The sequence below is a fragment of the Antedon mediterranea genome, chromosome 4 (assembly GCF_964355755.1).
Source record: "Antedon mediterranea chromosome 4, ecAntMedi1.1, whole genome shotgun sequence".
In the NCBI taxonomy this organism is placed as follows: domain Eukaryota; kingdom Metazoa; phylum Echinodermata; class Crinoidea; order Comatulida; family Antedonidae; genus Antedon; species Antedon mediterranea.
In genome coordinates this window covers 18,156,370-18,178,355 of record NC_092673.1, presented here as the reverse complement: position 1 = coordinate 18,178,355, position 21,986 = coordinate 18,156,370, and positions in this window count along the sequence as shown.

The following is a 21,986-nucleotide window of genomic DNA, read 5'->3' as shown; positions in this document are numbered from 1 at the left end:
AGTCATGTCCATTGAAATCTTTATTTGTAAGGTCCCCGACATCCAATTGATCAAATAGTAGGAACCTCAGCCAATGGTATCTTTCACCATCAAAGTACCCACTGAGACCACCTTTTAGGTCTCGGAAACTGTTCAAAGTTTCAGAATCTGCCATTGTATTTCCTGCAAATGAAAAATTAATGAAATATTGAAAAGCTTTATTTGTCCATTATCATAATAAAATAACAATAGAAATTCTTCTTAAAGATTGGCAAATATTAGTACGATAAAAAACCGATATATATATAAAATATAAACAAAAAATTTAAATATAGAACACACACATTATTGCACAAAATCTTTAAAAAGCGATTAAAAGTTAAAATATGATAAAATGCATATGGACAATTTGGTGTCTCATTATCCAGATATAATAAATGACCGCTTCTTCTATATCTCACTTGTCTGCTTCTTAAATTCTTAAATAACAATGACTTTACATGTTTTTTTTTTTAGCAAAACGCTTCTTTGTGCCTTTTGCTTGCTTTTATGTGTAATTTTTAAATTGTTTAATATTTATAATATTTATTTGAAAAAAAATATGTGAAATTTATAATTTGTAAAAATTTGGCCTTTGTAACAAATCCCCAATTCAGCTTTTTTGGCTGCTATGGATTTTTATTTGTTTTGTATGTTTTATGGTTAAGGATTAAAATAAAATAAAGATACCAAGAGATGTTTCCCCCAATTCTAATCAAAACCAGTTTGAGATGTTGTAAATATTAAATTTGTTTTTATTTTCTCTCTCTCTCTACTTATTTACCAACATATTTCTATCAATTACCTTGATCCGTTTTTCTTCCTCTCCTTTCTTTTGGCCAACTTTCGTCTGCAAATAAAATAAAAATTATTTATCCACTTTACAAGATGTCACAGCTATTATTAATGGTTCTGCTAGTACTACTACTGGTAAGAGGATTGAAGATATCACAGCTAATAGAAGCATGTTGTAACAATGTATAGATTATCAATAATGATTCTGATAGTACTGCTACTGGAAGAGGAATGAAGATATCACAGCTAATAGCAGCATGTTGTAACAATGTATAGATTATCAATAATGATTCTGATAGTACTACTACTGGTAAGAGGAATGAAGATATCACAGCTAATAACAGCATGTTGTAACAATGTCGAGATTATCAATAATGATTCTGCTAGTACTACTATTGGTATAGAGGAATGAAGATATCACAGCTAATAGCAGCATGTTGTAACAATGTATAGATTATCAATAATGATTCTGATAGTACTACTACTGGTAAGAGGAATGAAGATATCACAGCTATTATAGCAGCATGTTGTAACAATGTATAGATTATCAATAATGATTCTGATAGTACTACTACTGGTAAGAGGAATGAAGATATCACAGCTAATAGCAGCATGTTGTAACAATGTATAGATTATCAATAATGATTCTGATAGTACTACTACTGGTAAGAGGAATGAAGATATCACAGCTAATAGCAGCATGTTATAACAATGTATAGATTATCAATAATGATTCTGAGAGTACTACTATTGGTATAGAGGAATGAAGATATCACAGCTAATATAGCAGCATGTTGTAACAATATAGAGATTATCAATAATGATTCTGATAGTACTACTACTGGTAAGAGGAATGAAGATATCACAGCTAATAGCAGCATGTTGTAACAATGTATAGATTATCAATAATGATTCTGATAGTACTACTACTGGAAGAGGAATGAAGATATCACAGCTAATAGCAGCATGTTGTAACAATGTATAGGTTATCAATAATGATTCTGATAGTACTACTACTGGTAAGAGGAATGAAGATATCACAGCTAATAGCAGCATGTTGTAACAATGTATAGGTTATCAATAATGCTTCTGATAGTACTACTACTGGTAAGAGGAATTAAGATATCAGAGCTGATAGCAGCTTAAGACATAAGATATTTGGATTGAGTTATATATGTTTAAATAAATGTCTATTGATCATTTTCTATTGTTCAACGTTGTAACTGACTTGACTTGTGTGGTGGTGAAATAAAATAAAAAGTAAATTCATTTTAATGATCCTTAACTCACCAACATAAGACTAAGGAAATTACCTTTGACAAATGTCTGTATGCTTTCTTTCAGGCTAAAAATAAAAATGTATATGTACACATTAGTAAAACTATAATAAAGATAACAGACTCGTAAGCAGGAGGGTTTTATGGTTCTAGCAACCCCTCCCCACTCCCTATAATAAGGATAACAGACTCGTAAGCAGGAGGGTTTTATGGTTCTAGCAACCCCTCCCCACTCCCTATAATAAAGATAACAGACTCGTAAGCAGGAGGGTTTTATGGTTCTAGCAACCCCTCCCCACTCCCTATAATAAGGATAACAGATTCGTAAGCAGGAGGGGTTTTTATGGTTCTAGCAACCCCTCCCCACTCCCTTTTTTACAGTATTATTATCAAAATTAGGAAATGCAAGGAGCAATTGGTACCATGATGGCTATGTGAAAAGAATCCCCTTCAATAAGAGGATCAATAAATTATGACTTAAATATCATAAATTTGTATGTGTTTTGAGCTTCTTTTTTTTATATTTTATTGCAGAAAGCAACACATTAAGTTCAGTTATCTTTGTAATACGGGAGAATATAAAACCAGGAGCATAAGGAGACAAGTATAAATATGGGAGTCTGTCGGCAAAAACGGAAGTGTGGCATATATCTTACTGAAATTGAAAATATTGGTAGGACAAAAGGTCCGCCATCCTCCGTTAAGTTTATGCAGAATGTAATTCTATATAAAACCAGGATTGTTTCATTATTATTATTTGGGTTTAAAAGTTCTTTTGATGTTTGTTATAATTCTTGATTTTGTGTAAAATTGTTTCAACACTATTTTTATGGTTAAACTTTATGGTTGTATTAACAGGTTATGTTATTAATATATACAACTGAACTGATAGACACACAAGTGATAGTAATAATATTCCTTCCAGACTATCATCTCAGGGCATACAATTAACTAGCAGGGTGTTGGTCTAACTCTATGGTATTGGAGAGTATAATAAACAGTATAGATACTGTGATACACTCATTATACAGTACTACTTACCTGTCATTTTCTGGCGACTGCAGATCTGAAATGAGTATCAGTATTAAGAATTAAATATCACAAGCATTTGATTATTCATTACTCAACACAATCAACCACAAAACCATAAATTCACTGTGCAGAACCTCATTTTTAAAAATTTATTTATGGTCTATAAATATATTACAAAAAATAGCATTAGGGGACCATATTACAATAAAAAACTAGAAAATTGATACAAGAAAAAAATAAACATTAGTTGGCAAGTAAAGTAAACGCCTGCCACCTGAGCCCTGTACCATGGACCTATACAATGTACCACACCCTAAAAGGCCTGCCACCTGAGCCCTGTACCATAGACCTACACAATGTACCACACCCTAATTTGATTATTAATATCAATTTGTTATTATTTTGCAATGTATTTGTATGTTGCATGCTAATTTCAAGATGTTGACAGCTTCACAGAGAGCTTTGACCAATCATAATTATTCTGTTGTTGAATTTATAGAGCAAGCATATCAAAATAAGATTGATTAACAATACGTTCTTTGATGAAATATAAACTGTTCTATTTACAATGGATAGAGAACTATCTCTTATTTTTAAGTTTGTTGATAATACCAGGGAAGAGTTAAATTACAATAGAGTTAAATTGTAATTTAACTCTTCCCTGATAATATATTGCCGACCATAATGAATATGTTTTGTTTGTGTGATCAAAGTACGGTGGCCTGTAAGTGTCACAGCAACTTATATATAAATATCATGACAGTATTTATGCAGATATTGTTCAGTGTATCAGCTTTTATTCTTCACTAATAATAAAAGACATGTTGTTTTAAAGATTAGTTAAATAAGTCATTTACCTTATCAATCGTTTACATGTATGAATTTAGTATTTTTTTCTAATTCTGTTTAAAGACATTCTTTTTTTTATAAATGTTGAAATAAAAAAAAAATGTAGCTAAAATCCATTCTATAACATCACATTTAAAGTTAGTTTAACCATAATAATACAACTAATATTTTATGACACTCACCACTCTCTGGTTCAGGTTTAGTTTCCTGTTCCACAACTTGTGTTTGAAATTCATCACTAAGAGTATCTGATGAATCCGATGGTAATTGCTTTGTCACTTCTGGTCAATAAAAACATCCAGAAAAGACAGTTATGTGTATGTTGAACAGTATATTAAAGGCCAGCTTAAGACTGCTTTGGATTTTGTTTATATAATTATGTTTAAATATGTTCATCATTTTCTATTGTTGAACTTTGCAATTGACTTGACTTGTGTCACTGTTGAGTGTGACGAAATAAAAAGTAAATTAATTTATGATCCTTAACTCACCGCTCTCTGCTTCAAGTTTTCTTTCCTGTTCCGCAATCATCACTTTCTTCATTTGTGTTTTTAATTCCTCATTAACAGTAACTGGTGAATCTGATGCTAATAGCTTTATTAATTCTGTTCAACAAAAATACAAAAAAGACAGTTATACATTACACATTAATGACAAAGCTTTTTATTTTGTATGAGTGACACACAAATAAATGACTGTTTATGTTCATCATTTTCATTTTGGAGAGTAACATAACTATACATTTTATGTTCATTTTGGAGAGTAACATAACTATACATTTTATGTTCATTTTGGAGAGTAACATAACTATACATTTTATGTTCATTTTGGAGAGTAACATAACTATACATTTTATGTTCATTTTGGAGAGTAACATAACTATACATTTTATGTTCATTTTGGAGAGTAACATAACTATACATTTTCATCTAAAATGTATACAGTTTGAATAACTCAAAATGTGCTACAGTTATATTATATGTCTTTTAAGTTTTATTTCAAAATGTAACCACTTAGATGATTAACCTCTGGAATTAACCAGTGGATCATACCTTGTTGACTGCCTTGGATATCAGACTGTGGTAATGCAGAGGTCACTGAACCATCTTGCACATCTGTGAAAAAAGGTAGGGTTTTTTTTGGAATCTTGTGAAATAATACAATTTTGCATGTTTTATCCAAGTAAGTATAATCAATTATTTCTTATTTTACTGCCATTGTCATTAGTATTATTTTAATAACATGGGAATTTAAATTGTGACCGATGGCAATAAATCATTTATTATTTAATATACACTTACATTTATTTCAGTGAATTTGTTTTTAAAACAGATAATTTAATAATATGAATTTTTCACATTTTCAAATTTTCCCTCCACCATTTTCAATGTATGAGTGTAATTTTTGTAGAGCTGCAGCTCTAGTTTTCAAAATTTTCTTAGCTCACCCCCAACAACCCCAACCATGGTAATTTTGTATCATATCAATGTATAAGTGCAATTTCCGGAGACCTAGCAGCTTCATTTTTCTAAATTTCTTATAGATTACCCCCAGGGGAGGGGTCAGCCAGCCAAAGGTGGGGCGGGGGGGGGGGGGGGGGGGTTTGTTGTTGTTAGTTAGTCCAGTATTTACAATTTTCAAACACAATTTTGAGTTACATTTTCTATATCTATAATCAGTTTTCCAAATTACAAAATTCCAAATTCTTCATCAACATATTTTTGTGTTTATGACATTATCCTATATTAGTATTGCAATGTCTTTATTATCACTATCTTGTCTTATTCAGTCTCTTTCTTCCCAATATTGACTGACTACATAATCAGTTAATAAATAAAATAATCAATACGTTATCAACTTGTATAGTATATAAACAATGATTGAAATTAAATCATGTAAAATTTTAAAACAAATGAAAGATATGAATAGTTACATTACAATTAACTTTGGAATAGTTTTGTAAGAATATTAAATACCATTACCAAGTAGTATGTTCCTTGCTATTCCACCAAGACGTTCTGCAAACCTCTGTATTTTGTCAAAATCATCTACTAATTGTTTATCATTCTCCAGATAGAGAACTGCATCCCATACATTGGAGAAGTTATATTTTGTCAATTTATAGTAAGCAGTAACATTACGTAATGCATCTGGGTCAACTTGTTTCAGGGCCTTAAACAGTCGCTTTCTGTAAGACGACAACTTGGTTCTATCAGAATGTCTATTCTGAATGTTGTTGTTTGTCATATACTTTGATACAAGATCTTTGGCCTGTGCGATTTCAGATGTATTTGTAATCTCTAACAGCAAATTAACATTGGTTGTTGAGATGAAACCTTTGTCTTCAAGTGTATTGAGTAAGTCATGTCCATTGAAATCTTTATTTGTAAGGTCCCCGACATCCAATTGATCAAATAGTAGGAACCTCAGCCAATGGTATCTTTCACCATCAAAGTACCCACTGAGACCACCTTTTAGGTCTCGGAAACTGTTCAAAGTTTCAGAATCTGCCATTCCTGCAAATGAAAAATTAATGAAATATTGAAAAGCTTTATTTGTCCATTATCATAATAAAATAACAATAGAAATTCTTCTTAAAGATTGGCAAATATTAGTACGATAAAAAACCGATATATATATAAAATATAAACAAAAAATTAAAATATAGAACACACACATTATTGCACAAAATCTTTAAAAAGCGATTAAAAGTTAAAATATGATAAAATGCATATGGACAATTTGGTGTCTCATTATCCAGATATAATAAATGACCGCTTCTTCTATATCTCACTTGTCTGCTTAATTCTTAAATAACAATGACTTTACATGTTTTTTTTCTTAGCAAAACGCTTCTTTGTGCCTTTTGCTTGCTTTTATGTGTAATTTTTAAATTGTTTAATATTTATAATATTTATTTGAAAAAAAATATGTGAAATTTATAATTTGTAAAAATTTGGCCTTTGTAACAAATCCCCAATTCAGCTTTTTTGGCTGCTATGGATTTTTATTTGTTTTGTATGTTTTATGGTTAAGGATTAAAATAAAATAAAGATACCAAGAGATGTTTCCCCCAATTCTAATCAAAACCAGTTTGAGATGTTGTAAATATTAAATTTGTTTTTATTTTCTCTCTCTCCCTACTTATTTACCAACATATTTCAATCAATTACCTTGATCCGTTTTTCTTCCTCTCCTTTCTTTTGGCCAACTTTCGTCTGCAAATAAAATAAAAAATATTTATCCACTTTACAAGATGTCACAGCTATTATCAATGGTTCTGCTAGTACTACTACTGGTAAGAGGATTGACAATATCACAGCTAATAGCCGCTTGTTGTAACAATGTATAGATTATCAATAATGATTCTGATAGTACTACTACTGGTTTAGAGGATTGAAGATATCACAGCTAATAGCAGCATGTTGTAACAAATAGCAGCATGTTGTAACAATGTATAGATTATCAATAATGATTCTGCTAGTACTACTACTGGAAGAGGAATGAAGATATCACAGCTAAATAGCAGCATGTTGTAACAATGTATAGATTATCAATAATGATTTTACTAGTACTACTACTGGAAGAGGAATGAAGATATCACAGCTAATAACAGCATGTTGTAAAAATGTATAGATTATCAATAATGATTCTGATAGTACTACTACTGGTAAGAGGAATGAAGATATCACAGCTAATATAGCAGCATGTTGTAACAATGTATAGATAATCAATAATGATTCTGATAGTACTACTACTGGTAAGAGGAATGAAGATATCACAGCTAATAGCAGCATGTTGTAACAATGTATAGATAATCAATAATGATTCTGATAGTACTACTACTGGTAAGAGGAATGAAGATATCACAGCTAATAGCAGCATGTTGTAACAATGTATAGATTATCAATAATGATTTTGCTAGTACTACTACTGCTAAGAGGAATAAAGATATCACAGTTAATAGCAGCATGTTGTAACAATGTATAGATTATCAATAATGATTCTGATAGTACTACTAATGGTAAGAGGAATAAAGATATCACAGTTAATAGCAGCATGTTGTAACAATGTATAGATTATCAATAATGATTCTGATAGTACTACTACTGGTAAGAGGAATGAAGATATCACAGCTAATAGCAGCATGTTGTAACAATGTATAGATTATCAATAATGATTCTGATAGTACTACTACTGGTAAGAGGAATTAAGATATCAAAGCTAATAGCAGCTTAAGACATAAGATATTTTGATTGAGTTATATATGTTTAAATAAATGTCTATTGATCATTTTCTATTGTTCAACGTTGTAACTGACTTGACTTGTGTGGTGGTGAAATAAAATAAAAAGTAAATTCATTTATGATCCTTAACTCACCAACATAAGATTAAGGAAATTACCTTTGACAAATGTCTGTATGCTTTCTTTCTGGCTAAAAATAAAAATGTATGTGTACACATTAGTAAAACTATAATAAAGATAACAGACTCATAAGCAGGAGGGTTTTATAGTTTTAGCAAACCCTCCCCACTCCCTATAATAAGGATAACAGACTCGTAAGTAAGTATGGTTCTAGCAAACCCTCCCCACTCCCTATAATAAGGATAACAGACTCGTAAGTAAGTATGGTTCTAGTAAACCCTCCCCACTCCCTATAATAAGGATAACAGACTCGTAAGTAAGTATGGTTCTAGCAAACCCTCCCCACTTCCTATAATAAGGATAACAGACTCGTAAGCAGGAGGGTTTTATGGTCTAGCAAACCCTCCCCACTCCCTATAATAAGGATAACAGACTCGTAAGAAGGAGGGTTTTATGGTCTAGCAAACCCTCCCCACTCCCTATAATAAGGATAACAGACTCGTAAGAAGGAGGGTTTTATGGTCTAGCAAACCCTCCCCACTCCCTATAATAAGGATAACAGACTCGTAAGAAGGAGGGTTTTATGGTCTAGCAAACCCTCCCCACTCCCTATAATAAGGATTCAGACTCGTAAGCAGGAGGGTTTTATGGTTCTAGCAACCCCTCCCCACTCCCTATAATAAGGATAACAGACTCGTAAGCAGGAGGGTTTTATGGTTCTAGCAACCCCTCCCCACTCCCTTTTTTACAGTATTATTATCAAAATTAGGAAATGCAAGGAGCAATTGGTACCATGATGGCTATGCGAAAAGAATCCCCTTCAATAAGTGTGTATTTATATTATTATTTTTAGCCTAATGTTGTTAATCAGTGCATGCAGGTTATACCGCCATCAGCAGTGTGTATTTATATTATTATTTTTAGCCTAATGTGGATAATCAGTACATGCAGGTTATACCTCCATCATCAGTGTGTATTTATATTATTATTTTTAGCCTAATGTGGTTAATCAGTACATGCAGGTTATACCCCCATCATCAGTGTGTATTTATATTATTATTTTTAGCCTAATGTGGTTAATCAGTACATGCAGGTTATACCTCCATCATCAGTGTGTATTTATATTATTATTTTTAGCCTAATGTTGTTAATCAGTACATGCAGGTTATACCCCCATCATCAGTGTGTATTTATATTATTATTTTTAGCCTAATGTTGTTAATCAGTACATGCAGGTTATACCTCCATCATCAGTGTGTATTTATATTATTATTTTTAGCCTAATGTTGTTAATCAGTACATGCAGGTTATACCTCCATCATCAGTGTGTATTTTATTATTATTTTTAGCCTAATGTGGTTAATCAGTACATGCAGGTTATACCCCCATCATCAGTGTGTATTTATATTATTATTTTTAGCCTAATGTGGTTAATCAGTACATGCATGTTATACCTCCATCATCAGTGTGTATCTATATTATTATTTTTAGCCTAATGTGGTTAATCAGTGCATGCAGGTAATACCTCCATCATCAGTGTGTATTTATATTATTATTTTTAGCCTAATGTTGTTAATCAGTGCATGCAGGTTATACCAACATCATTAGTGTGATATTGCAAAATAATTGTAATTCATTATATAAAAAAATGTTATAATAACTAATAAAGAAAATTACAATCTCTATAATTTTAAACTTTAATTAAATTTCTTCTTTGATAATATTATAAAAATAATGTACATCTTGTTTTAAATACCTTACTGATAGATTTCACAAGATCTGGTTGCGTCTTACAAATGTGTTTAATTGTTTGCAAATCACTCCCGTACCACAAAGCTTCTTCAAATTTTTTCCTGTTAAAATGTAAGAAATAATGACACTATTTTATGAAAATGATGATTGATGGAAATAATCAATATCATCATTATGTTTGATGAGAATGAGCCCTTTAATTGTAATATTTATGATTTCATAATCTTTAAAGAAAGTTTTAAAGTATTGCTAACTATTCAAACATTTTAATTTGTTTTTAACAGTTACATATTGGAGCTGGTTATTTTTGTTGGATTTGAAATAAAAAACAAACGTACCTTTCCATTTAAAAAATACAGCGTGTTCATTTAACAATTATTAATACTGATAGCTTCTAATGTAAAAGTAAGCCTACACATTCTCTTCTGAAAATATGAAATGTAAAACATAATTCCATCAGACAGAAACCTTTGCATTAAATGAATGAAAGATGACCTGTATGCTGGTGTTACTGCATGAAGATGACTCCTGTATGCTGGTGTTACTGAATGAAGATGACTGTGATACTGAATGAAGATGACCTGTATGCTGGCGTTACTGAATGAAGATGAGCTGTATGCCTGCATATTACTGAATGAAGATGACCTGTATAAATGCTGGTGTTACTGAATGAAGATGACTGTGATACTGAATGAAGATGACCTGTATGCTGGCGTTACTGAATGAAGATGACCTGTATGCCTGCATATTACTGAATGAAGATGACCTGTATAAATGCTGGTGTTACTGAATGAAGATGAGATGTATGCTGGTGTTACTGCATGCAGATGACTCCTGTATGCTGGTGTTACTGAATGAAGATGACCTGTATGCTGGTGTTACTGAATGAAGATGACCTGTATGTATGCTGGTGTTACTGAATGAAGATGACCTGTATGCTGGTGTTACTGATGAAGATGACCTGTATGCTGGCGTTACTGAATGAAGATGACCTGTATGCTGGCGTTACTGAATGAAGACGACTTGTATGCTGGTGTTACTGAATGAAGATAACCCTGTATGCTGGTGTTACTACATGAAGATTATTATTTTGTTCATAATAACTGGAAACATTGTTTTGTGGATTCATTTTCCCAAACGGCAATTATGACTTTTCTTTAATTAATACACAACAAATGGCTGCCATTCAGTTTGGCCGCTATACTTTACACCCTAAAAAAACAGCAAAAACATCCCTCTAGGCAATTGTGAGTATCAGAAAAACGTATCAGTTATTTGGTTAATAATTTGGTTAATCTCTCTCTAGGCTGGGTGTCAGGGAGGGGCCGCCATGGGCCCCCGGTAGCAACGCGTTCTAGCGTCATTTGAGGCAATTTTAATCAGATTTAGGGTAGCCACTTTTTCCATTTTTCATAATGCATAAATAAAATACTGCATGCAAAAAACTGATGCGCAATAACTGTGTCAATCCATTTTTTCAATTTTAAAAAGAAGTGACCTTTAGAGCCTGTAGCTCGAACTAACACTTTTTGAAGTCAAAGTTCAAACTACGACTAAAGTCCGGTTTAAGAATACGGGCGTATCACTGTACTATCAGGCTAATACACCTTTTTTTATTTTCATGTCAGACATGTTTTGTTCAATATATACTTAGTACTACAAGATATTCAGCAGCCTAACTTCTGTGACCTTTGTACTCTCCAACAACAGACATTAGTACGTTTGATATTAACATTTTAACACAAGTTTATTGAACAATTTATGTGCTATTAAATGAAAAGTCTGATAACATAGGCAGAATTTGAGCAAAAGATAGTGATCACCCTTGTAGTGTTCACCAAGATTACCTTTTAAGCCTCTGAATTTCGAATTAAAATCTGTAATTTTATTGTATTGCAATTTTTGCTGTAAAAATAAAATAGTTGAGAAACACTTCACTGGATGCAACTGGTTGCCATAAACCAACATTTCCAAATAAAGTATTGCTATTCCTGTAATTGTCATAAAACAAAGCACAATTCTGTAAGTCAAATGAAATATTAAATAAATAATATAAAAACTCACACTACAACTGAATCTGAACAACAGAATTGTTGGTACCCTACCCTGGAAACAATCCTCCACCCACTGGTAAATCAGTCCGACTGAACAGCTCTACATCAACAGACGCTACTTGACTATAAGGTGTTTATAATTGTCACTGCTTCTGTGCGTCACATGACTTCCTAATCAGTCTTGCATGCTAGCCTATAATAGAAAATATAAGTCTTGTTTACCTATCTATCGTTTGCAAACTTAATATAAACAAAGATAGTGTTAGGAAGATATCATAATTCATATTCAACCAATGTAAACGAACGAATTATGGGCGGAGCCAGAGCCATATATATAAAGAGTTACAACATTGGGTTAAACTTAAAAGTCATGTGATCAAACATTTTTCAAAATTATCTCCATTAACCCATGTAAAGTATAGATTAGAAGCAACAAATACTTTAAAAAATGTAATTGCATATTTGACGGTGAATTATTGATGTGCAAAGTGTACAGAAGTACTTGCTTGCGCTAGTACATTATAAGAATTATTGATTTTGGAACAAAACATCACATAACTATGTATATTTTTAATTCATAATAGATGCTTTGCTGATTAAATAAAATTAATAAAGTGTCGTGGATATATTTGTTAATAATATTTTGTGCTTTAGGATAATAATATGTATTTTGATTACCAGGAATTGTTTACTGTAGGTATAAAAAACAATTTATATTAAGGCTAATTAGGAGGCTCTGTTTGGTTAATAGAGGCCTACTATGCCATTTTATGTTGTGATAATATTATTGATAATATTATTTATTGGCCTATATACTGGTTAATTATTGGTACTCAGGTATATCAAGAAGGAAAAAAGATATCCATGGGAAAGCCAATCCTACTTCACATCACATTCATTTTATTTATCAGAAATTGGTTTTGTATGGAGAATGCACTAGAAGCTATAGATATTAAATGTATCACCTAATTATAAATTATTAATTTAAAAAAAATCATATTTTGCATAATCAAACAAAAACTACTGTCTGTATTTTATTGTGAGCAGTCTACCAGCTTTATACAAAATATTTTAAAATAACAATTATGGATAAAAAAAATGGATATTACAATAAGAACAGAACTTTATTTTGAATAAAATATATTTATTATGAGATAAACAATTCTTTATTCAATAATGATATCATTTATTGTTCATTTATTATTAAAAACCAAAAGTGTTATTTCGCACTGCCATTTTAGTATGTGGAGGTCCGAAATCATAAAAATTAAATGGTGGGAGACTTTATAAAAGCATGGCGAAAGAGAAAATTTTAAAATTTTGATTAGAACCATGGGGACTAGGCTTCTTTCCCCAGTCTATTATTAGCCGTCCCCTCTAAATCCTGGATCTACTCCTGGTGTATTTCTACCAAAATGAGTGTGGCATTATGTTATGCAGGTTAGACAAACTTACTGATTCAACAGATTTTTACAATCTTCTGTCATGTGAAATATAAAGCATTATAACTACAGAACTAAACTAAACTATCGTATTACTGCATACCCCACACAAGTACCCTTGACTAACAGCCCTGGGGAAGCAGTGCATTTTAGTCTATTAATAAATGGATCATAAAGTAAGGTAGTACAATACCCCACACAAATACCCTGACTAACAGCCCTGGGGAAGCAGTGCATTTTAGTCTATTAATAAATGGATCATAAAGTAAGGTAGTACAATACCCCACACAAATACCCTGACGAACAGCCCTGGGGAAGCAGTGCATTTTAGTCTATTAATAAATGGATCATAAAGTAAGGTAGTACAATACCCCACACAAATACCCTGACTAACAGCCCAGGGGAAGCAGTGCATTTTAGTCTATTAATAAATGGATCATAAAGTAAGGTAGTACAATACCCCACACAAATACCCTTGACTAACAGCCCTGGGGAAGCAGTGCATTTTAGTCTATTAATAAATGGATCATAAAGTAAGGTAGTACAATACTCCACACAAATACCCTGACTAACAGCCCTGGGGAAGCAGTGCATTTTAGTCTATTAATAAATGGATCATAAAGTAAGGTAGTACAATACCCCACACAAATACCCTGACTAACAGCCCTGGGGAAGCAGTACATTTTAGTCTATTAATAAATGGATCATAAAGTAAGGTAGTACAATACCGGGTGTCACGAAAGCTCAGACCACGAAAGCTCAGACCCCCTAAGACCTAAGATCACGAAAGCTAAGACCCAACACCTAAGATTACAAATATTTATCTTTCGCACCTGCCTTGTATTTTAACTCCTAACATTTATTCTGAATACCACACCTTAGAATTGGCACTTTCATGAAAAAGAATCACATAAAAAGTAACAAATACATTTTTAAATTGATGATTTTACAGACGTTTTTCTCGCACACAAAATGACTAGCCTACAGGACAGTAGGCCTACCCCATGGGCCATGTTCAATGTTTTTGTTTCTATGGAACGTCAAAAGAGCAAAAATTATATAGAGGGCTGAAAACTCTGTGGAGTCCATCTACAGTGTGGATGGAACAATGTAAAATTAAAATTGTAATGATAATAGTATAATCATGCAAGTACGAAGAAATAAATACTGGCAAATAAATTTTAATTTAAAAATCATGTTAAGTTTTTTTGTTTCGTTTTCTTTCTGTTTTTATACTTGTACTATTATTGTTGCTCTTTTGGCGCTCCATAGAAACAAAAACATTGAGCATGGGAGCTCGAGGAGTTACATTACAGTATACAAAGAAACACATCTGTAAAATCATCAATTTAAAGGATTTATTTATTTGTTATTATGTGTTTCTCCTTCTGAAAGTACTTATAAGTCATAATTTTAATGTGTGGTGTTCAGGATAAAGTTAGTCAACAAATTTGGAGTCAAAATACAAGAAAGGCAGGTGCGTAAGAAAAACATCCTCTGAACCAACACAATGGAGTAAATATATACCAACAAACAACCCGTCAAGTTTGTTTGTTGTAAAGAAAAAATATACATTTACTCAACGGGCGAAAATAATGTGAGTTTATCTATGTTTTGCGGTAGTATTAAATTATATTTATGGTAATAAATGAAACCTACTGTGTTTAAAATTATGTATGGATAAACAAGTATTGTTTTTAAGCTGTAGTATATCTTAGTATTTGTAATCTTAGGTGTTGGGTCTTAGCTTTCGTGATCTTAGGTCTTAGGGGGTCTGAGCTTTCGTGGTCTGAGCTTTCGTGACACCCGTACAATACCCCACACAAATACCCTGACTAACAGCCCTGGAGAAGCAGTGTATTTTAGTCTATTAATAAATGGATCATAAAGTAAGGTAGTACAACAGGGGCGGATCCAGGATTTTGAAATAGTAGTGGCGTAGCTTTGCGAGCGAAGCGAGCAAACATTGGCTGGGGGCCAGGGGGAAAATTTTGGCGTTCTAGCGCATTGTAAGTCGTTTAAAACGATTTACAAACATCTCATAATGTCATTTACCAAACACTCTAAAGCTCGCAAATTACGACATGTGGAACATGCAGCTGATACTTACCTAGGGTACCAAAGCAAGCTAACAACTTGCCTGCACTTTACATCTTTACATTTACAGCGGAGGTACCGCTACTCTACAATACGGGAGTGACGATCACAAAGGATGCCGACCTGCTTAGTAGGACGCGACCAAGCTCACCACGTGGCTTTTATCAACTTGCTCCTTTTACACTTAACTGTGAATGATCGTTGGTAACGCTAGAGATTGATAGTACACAAAGGATGTCGACCTATATGCTTGGTGGAATGCGATCAAGCGGACGATGTGCTCCGACGTACTATTTTCACTATGAAAATGACCGTAGAAACGATACGTGTTTTTAAAATCTATTTAATTTTTTTCAAAAAAAAAAAAAATCTTTAAAAAATAGGGGGGGGGGGGCGTACGCCCCACACGCCCCCCCGCTAGATCCGCCACTGGTACAATACCCCACACAAATACCCTGTCTAACAGCCCTGTGGAAGCAGTTGTAATATTGTTTACGATGACTTTAATGACGATTCGGTAGACACTATAAATGCAGTTCTATCTTTTTATTATATCCTGTTCGGTCTGCACGCATGCGTATTCTACACGAGTTTGGCGTTGCCAGGATGTGTTTACTAAATAACCCATTTATAAACTGTACGACACTACATCTCCCTTCTACTAGATTTAAAATGCACACTGTGATATTGAAATAAGAGTTATTGTTTTAACATTTATTTTTACAAACTGCTAACTGCTATATACAAACAACTTAACGCTTTCACTTTCTGGACTAATGCATAGCATTATTCCTCAACTAGCCTTTGAGGCCGTCTTGCTTGTCTACAAGATCTGCGTGTCTGTTGTGGGATCGGATCTTGTCCCACTACAACAGTATCATCATTATAAACCGGTTTTGGATTTACATGTGCCCTATTTGGCAGATTTACCTTTTTAAAGTGTGACCAGTTTCTGGTTATCTTATTACCATCTGGGTGTTTAGCTGTAATTAGATCATGATTTCTATGTACAATGATTAAAGGTGTTTTACAGAAAGGTGTGGTAAATTTGTTCTTTTTTTCTTGCTTTACTAACACAGTGTCACCTACGTTGAGATTACATTCTGATGCATCTCCTTCTTTCAGCATCATGCTTCATCTTAATTTTGTTTCGATTGTCAGTTTGTCGTAGTGACTCATCATTACTACTCTCCTCCCTTTTAAGAGATGGAAATCGAATATTAAGGTCCATACCCAAGAGGGCCTTTGCTGGTGAAACACCCGTTGTACAATGTGGGGTCGCCCTATAATTTCTTAAAAAGACGTACATGTCTTGTTTCCAGTGTTCAGAGGTATATAATACTTTCTTGAACGTGCGCATAAAGCGCTCGACTTCACCGTTGGCCTCGGGCCACAATGGAGTTACTTTCCTGTGATGGAAACCAAGATATTTTGAAAATTTATCAAATGCATCACTGTTGAAGGGTGGGCCATTATCTGACCGGACAACCTTGGGAACCCCTAGCATGCTGAAAATTTTGTCAATTTTCGGAATCACAGCATTTGCTGAAGTTGAAGTTAGGAGCTCGACAACAGGGAACCGTGAGTAATCATCGATTACAACCATTACATATTCATTGTTAACATGACAAAAATCTATGCTAACCTGCTCCCATCTGTTTTGTGGTAAACCAGACATTTTGAGTGGGGCTCGTACTGACTGAGGAGTTGCAGCCTGACACAACATACACTCCTTTACAACTATTTCACTAAGTTTGTCTAACTTAGGGAACCAGACCTTAGAACGCAATAAATTCTTTGTCTTAACTATCCCCTGGTGCCCTTCGTGAGCGAGGTCAACAACTTTACGTCTTAAGCTAAGGGGGATAATGATATTTTTGCCTCTTAATAATATTTTGCCATCATCAGAACAAATTATTTCATCTTTTACATTCATATATGATTTGAGGTCTTCTAGATCAACATCAGTTAGGTCTTCTGGCTTCAACTTGGCCATATCCCAATTATCATTTAGCATAAACTTAAGAACACATTGAATCGTTTTATCAGACTCTGTTGCTAACTGAATGTCGGCAATAGTCATTGCATTAGGTTTAGCTTGTTCAATACACCTATTTACATATGCAGTGGCACTGTCAGTCACACAGTTATTTACTTCATTACACTTATCTAATGTGTACCGTGACATATAGTCGGCAGGATTAGTTGAACCTTTTTGGAAACATACTGTACTTCAAACTGAAACATTTGCAACCTTAGTATCCAATTTTCTATTCTGAGAGAGGGTTTGGACCGTGGGTTGTTAAACAGTGAAAGTAGCGGTTTGTGGTCAGTAAAGACTCTAAATGGTTTGCCAACTAGAAACAGTCGAAAATAATGGCACGCCCATGCGATGGCCAATGCCTCCCGTTCAATTTGGGAATACCTTTTTTCAGTGGCTGTTAATGACCTATTACCACAGAAAACGACTTTGTCATCTTGCATTAAGATTCCAGCTAGACCCACTGGACTAGCGTCTACATAAACATCGGTGGTTTGTGTGGGGTCGAAATATGCCATAACACGATCAGAATTGAGCTTATCCTTGAGCATTTCTAGAGCTTTGTTTTGCTCTTCACCCCATTCAAATTTGGTGTCACTTTGTAGCAACTTACGCATAGGTGCTGTAATAGTGGCATAATTTGGAATGAACCGACTGAGAAAATTAACCATACCAAAAAGGGAACGCAATTCTGTAATGCATTCTGGGGCCTTTAATGCTTTGATCGCAGTAACTTTCCTAGGATCTGGGGAAATTCCCTCCTTGGAAAAAACCATGCCAAAAAAACGTGATATTTGACTTGTAAAATTCACATTTATCTTTGTTTACTGTAACATTAGAATCACGCAAACATTCAAATACAGCATTTAAAGCTTCATCATGTTCCTTAGTGTCTTTACCAAAAATTATAATGTCATCACTTATGTTGAGTTGGTTCTGTACTCCGCTCAGCATGTTTTTGACTTTTTCATTGAAGATCTCGTGCGCAGCGTTGATACCGTAAAATAATCGCTTGTAATGATACAGTCCTTTGTGCGTAGAGAATGTACTTATGTTGCGCGAATCAGGATGCAGAAGTAGTTGTTGGTACCCGCTGTTCATGTCGATTTTGCTAAACACGGTAGCGCCTGTTAGCTTGCAAATTATATCATCTAGCGTTGGCGTTAAGTACCTCTCGCGTCCTATCGCTTTGTTTGCCTCACGCATGTCCACAACCATTCGCGTTTTACCATTGCTTTTGGGTACAAGTACGATCGGATTGATCCAGGTGTGTGGTCCAGGTGCTGGCTCTATAACTTCATCTTGCAGCATTCTGTCAAGGCATTCTTCCACTACGGCGCGTTGGTGGAATGGTATCCTGCGGTGAATTTGATTAACAGGCTTGGCGTCGGGGTTGATGTGCAATTTGATTGTTGCATCTTTCATCTTACCCAGTCCTTTGAACACATTCTCGTATTTTGCGGTTATGTCCGTCATGGGTTGTTGTGGGATACTACATGTTATGTCAATGATTCCAAGCTCTACCCCTGTGATGTATCCGATAATTGGAGTGGGGCCACGTTTTACAACAACAAAATCCGCGAGGACAATCTTTTTGCTCGATTCCACCATCGCGTTGAATCCACCCAAAACTTTAAGGGGGGTGTCGGCAGCATAAGGATATATCTTCGTGTTCGTTTTACCTATTTTCACCTTAAGCTTTTTGGCTACGTCTTCAGTCACGATGTTGACTGTCGATCCGCTGTCGATTAGCAATTGTAAACTAACATTGTTTACCTTCAGTGTTGCTTTTGGTAGCTTCGCTTTGGTTTCATTTTTCAACGAGAAAGAATACTCATCCTCTGATGATTCAGCTTTTGGATCATCGCTATTCATAGCATTAACTGCCCTTTTGGAAGTTCAAAGAAAATTTAGAAAAATAGAGTTGGAGGTCCAGGAAATTGGACTTATTAGGCCTATACTTCAAAACATGAAACAAAATATATAAGTCCCTATCAAGGTTGTGACTGAGCTAAGAAATGTTTTGAAAAATAGAGATGTTAGGTCCCGGAAAATGCACTTCTTGTACTTCGAAATATGACCAGCTTTATTGTTGGGGCTGAGCTAAAAAACTGTTTAAAACTATAGCATTTTATACTTCGGAAACATCAGGCCTAGAGGCTTAAAAAACGCAAGCGTAGACCTTTTTCAGTCGGGGAAATAAGTTTATTCCTCCCAAGTGTATGCGTGCGTACCATCTGGACTTCCGAGTGGTGAGAAATTCATGACATACAGGACATTGAAAATGTAATAACTTAGCTATAATAAGATGTTGGCTAAGCAAAAATGGCATGTTTTTTTGTTTATAGTAATGGATGAAAAATTTATTTTAGGTGCCCCACGGTACAGAAGGTTACTTGTAAATTAAAAAAACTGGTGAACTTACGAACAATTAACGTAATTCGTTTTTGCTGTAGTGTAGCGTACGTCGACGCAGTACACGACGTAACCGTCAGTAAACTTCGCCTGGAAAATAACTACAGTACACATTTTGGTCCCTGGATGGAACATGATATCACACGTCTCGACCCAACGTTGAACGATTCGTACAAAGGGATACCGCCAGAGACAAGTGCGAACCTAGCTATTGTTTAGTAGTAAGTTAGATCGCTGGCAATAATGAATGCATATAAAGTGCATAATATCACTCTGACGTATTCTCATGGTCAATGAAACGTCGCGGCTTTCTAGGCGCTGAAGCTAGCTACGAAGTGAACGCGAACGCTTTTTACTGTATATTATATTCCCCGACAAAAAGTACCCGTGTTCCCTTCGGTAACCGTCGGTAAACTTCGCCTGGAAAATAACTACATTACACATTTTGGTCCCTGGATGGAACTTGATATCACGCGTCTCGACCCAAAGTTGAACGATTCGTACAAAGGGATACCGCCAGACAAGTGCGTACCTAGCTATTGTTTAGTAGTAAGTTAGATCGCTGGCAATAATGAATGCATATAAAGTGCATAATAGCCCTCTGACGTACTCTCACGGTCAATGGAACGTCGTGGTTTTCTAGGCGCTGAAGCTATATGAAGTGAACGCGAACGTTTTTTACTGTATATTATATTCCCCGACAAAAAGTACCCGTGTTCCCCGACGAGGGGGCTAGAGTCCCCGTAGCCCCCCCGCTGGCGCCACCACTGGTAGGATCTCGTTGAGCCGCACGTCTAAGCTTTGGCGAGCAACAGTGAGATATTATTTGCATTTTTATTTCACCATCAACGTCCGCAAACGAGCATGTCCTAGCAGCATGACGTAAGCGTGTGACGTAGTCGTCAATCGACTCGCTGGCATTTTGGCTTAACTGACGGAAGGTGTAGATGGCGAATGGAATATTCTTCTTGGGCTCAAAGTAGTTTTTCATTGCTAGTTTGGCCTCATCATAAATATTGCCTGCAAAGTTCCAAAAATATCGTATACCTTCTCACCTGCATAGTGAAGCAACAGTGCTCTCTTCCTCTTGTCGTCCCGGATGTTCATAGCCGTGGAAAAATTTTCGAGTCGGCCTGCGTATTTTTCGAATTCTTGCGCATCGTCGCCGGAATTTCGTATTTTGAAGTTCGGGAAGTTTGCCAGTGTGGATTCCATTTTTACTTGATCCTACTCGTCGCCAGTGTAATATTGTTTACGATGACTTTAATGACGATTCGGTAGACACTATAAATGCAGTTCTATCTTTTTATTATATCCTGTTTGGTACTACTGCGTGTCCTGCACGCATGCGTATTCTACACGAGTTTGGCGTTGCCAGGATGTGTTTACTAAATAACCCATTTATAAACTGTACGACACTACAGCAGTGCATTTTAGTCTATTAATAAATGGATCATAAAGTAAGGTAGTACAATACCCCACACAAATACCCTGACTAACAGCCCTGGGGAAGCAGTGCATTTTAGTCTATTAATAAATGGATCATAAAGTAAGGTAGTACAATACCCCACACAAATACCCTGACTAACAGCCGTGGGGAAGCAGTACATTTTAGTCTATTAATAAATGGATCATAAAGTAAGGTAGTACAATACCCCACACAAACACCCTGACTAACAGCCCTGAGAAAGCAGTGCATTTTAGTCTATTAATAAATGGATCATAAAGTAAGGTAGTGCAATACCCCACACAAATACCCTGTCTAACAGCCCTGGGGAAGCAGTGCATTTTAGTCTATTAATAAATGGATCATAAAGTAAGGTAGTACAATACCCCACACAAGTACCC